The sequence below is a fragment of the Falco cherrug genome, chromosome 2 (assembly GCF_023634085.1).
Source record: "Falco cherrug isolate bFalChe1 chromosome 2, bFalChe1.pri, whole genome shotgun sequence".
Classification (NCBI taxonomy): domain Eukaryota; kingdom Metazoa; phylum Chordata; class Aves; order Falconiformes; family Falconidae; genus Falco; species Falco cherrug.
Window position 1 is genome coordinate 3,253,746 of NC_073698.1, and position 3,029 is coordinate 3,256,774.

The following is a 3,029-nucleotide window of genomic DNA, read 5'->3' on the forward strand; positions in this document are numbered from 1 at the left end:
GAAAAAAAGGGGGTTATGTATGATTAGAAGAGAGGAGCAGTGATCTGGAGAGATCATGGTCTACATGTGGTGTGGCTTCAACAAGGGACCTGCTTCTCCTGGCAGGGCAAAGCGGGAGAGCTATGCAGTGTCCTGGCTTCCCATACATGTTACTGCATTGCCCCTTCCATGCATCCCTTCAGGTCCTCCGTGTTAGGCTTTCTCAGCCCTGATGCTGGAGCATGGCCAGATCTCTGTGTGCACGCTTCTCCACTCGTGAAGCCTTGTGGGCATGCCCCACCATGCTGATTTGCAAAGCCTACAGCTCGGTGACTCAGGTCTTTATGGGTTCCTACTCATACTCAAGAGCTGGACATTGATCAATCAAGTGGCAAGGGCTGCTGATAAAGTGATTACAGAGGGTGACTTATTGAGGGATTAAAGGAATTTACTGTTCCCAGACTAAGGGGAAGCCACAGGAGATTGGATAAATGGCTATAAATACCTGAGAAGGGAAAAGCCAAGGAGAATGGAGTTGGAGCTGCATCGTGAGCCATGTGTATGAGTACATAAGTACGGTCAGAAATAAGGAGAAATGGTGAGAAACCTGCAAAAAATGGAGAAAAATGAAGTTTAAAAGCCATAGAGGTGACAGTTAAGTGAATAAGGGTAAATTAAACATCAGCAAAATTTATCAGGAGGTGCTAATGTGGGACTTAAGAGATTGCTAGTGATCACTGCTGGGTGGTCCCAGAGGTTCCTGCCATGCCTGCAGTCAAAGCTCAGTGATGATCTGTCTCTGATGCCCCCAAGGAGAGCATCCACCGTAGCCTATCCATAACTGAAACCCAAGTCAGGAAAGAGAACAAAAAGAAGGAAAATGTAAAAGTGACCAGAGAAGCATGCAGCTCCATGAGAAATTAGATGGGCCTTTTGGTGGGTAGGTCCTGACATGGAGAGGTTCATCTAAGGGCCAGTGAGCTTAGCCTGAAATCTCTGGGAGCAGAAAGCTTCCCACATGTCTGGGTGTCCCCAGGGCTCAGGTGTGACCCTTTGCACTAGCAAAAACCAAAAGAGCTCCCTGGCATGGCTGGGCTTCAAAAAGGAAAAGATTGCAAAATGGAAAATGCCTTGAAACATCATCTGGACCAAGGATGTCTGTGCAAGATTTTTCCCCATGGCCCAGGAAGGCCAGGAGCTGTGGACCTGCAGAACTCTCCACAGCGTTTTGGAAATTGCTGGTGATTCCTCACCAGGGAACATGTCTCCAGGCAACAGAGCTGAAAGAGTTAAAAGCCTCCTTTGCTTTCTCAAAGCAGACAGGATTCTGATGTTTGCAGCAGAAGACAAAGGATGGGGAGAGTTTCAGGCGAAATCTAAGCCAGTTTCAGCTCAATTAAAGCAACCCGGTGTCTTTAGGAAAAGAGCCCTTGGGGTTTCACCAGAGCCCTGTTGTTTCTAGTGACTTCAGAAAATGGAGTGTAACAGATGTAAATTCCTTGTAGCCTGGCGTCTTAGTCGGGCCTGACAAAGAGGAGGGATTATTTTTCAGCTAACACCTCTGATTTGCTTTTGCCAAGGGTTGTCTTTAGTTTTGTTCTGTAATTCTTGGCTGCGGTAAGCTTGGGGATTTGAAATGCCCCTTAGACAAGCGAGTGACGCCTTTGTATGCATGCTGGGCACTTTAGCGGTGGGTCAGCTTATTGTTTGATTCAGTCTGTTAGCGGTATTATTCTGTATCCTGGTTACAATGAGACCCTCGGTTTTCTCAGGCCTCTCACATGATGATTTCTTTGTTTACCTGAGCAGCTTGTCAGTTCCCCGAGGGTTTTTTAGTATTTCCTGTCTTGTACACCCACATAAACATGCAAGGATGCACATGGATACTTGTCTGCCCCATCCATCCACCCATCCACCCATCCATCCACCCATCCATCCATCCGTCCATGTCCTGGCAGAGGCGTGAGGTTGCTTGTGTACCCTTGTGCTCAGCAGCGAAACATCCTTGCATTGCTTGCCCACCTCCTTGGCTGAGACAGAAACCCATCCGCAGCATATCACTTGCAAATACAAGTGACCTGCCTGTGCTTGTCCTGACGTGCGGAATTAGACTCTATAACTCGAAAGTTATAAAGTAGGTATGTTTATTGCGCGCAGATGCACGGGGGATCGCTCCTCCACAAGCGTGCATACCCGAAGTGACGAACCATCTCACATTTATACAATGAACAAATGAATATTCAATTAACGCCTATACATATTCGTTACCTAAACCCCGCTTCGTATGTTAATTAGCTTATCAGTCCCTTTCCTGGAATGTGGTGGTCTTGCAGGTTTGTAGGTGATTCATGTTCTTGTGACCATCCGATCTTCTTCAGGTGATTCATGCCCTTGTGACCACCCGATCTTCTTCAGGTGATTGTGACCACCCAATCTTCTCCAGCAAGGAGACTTAGCACTCCCTCCCTCTAGATAGCATTTGAATGTCTCTCATCTTTTCTCATTCTCTTTTCAATAGCCCCTTTGTTAGAGGAAGAAGGGCAGGCGTCTCCCCGTCTCCCCTTTGTTAGAGGAAGAGGGGCAGGCATCTCCTCAAAACTGTAGTTGTCACCGCACCCATGACTAGTCACCATACCCACATTCCTTAAGCAGACACATACAATCACAATCCATGTCCATTATCCCCATTTCACATTATTTCTCCATATCAGTCCCCTCTGCTTGGCCGTCCTGCTGTGCACAGGCTCCTTTGTAGGGGAACGGGGAAAATAAAGCCTGGCTCAGATGCACAAATTCCTCATCCTCTCTGTGAACATCCAAAAATTGTGAAATTTGGAAGAAACAGACACTTGAAGGCAAAATTGCATGCTGAAGGGGGTTTATTTCCCAGATTTGGGGGGTAAAAGCATGAAATCCTCACTGTCTCATCACGTGATGAGTCACATTGGCATAAAGTTGGGGACACCCCCGTCGGCGTCCCTCTCCTCCTCATACAGGAGGGTGGCTGCAGACAGTCACCACCACCACTGTACATTGCACAATCCCCTGTA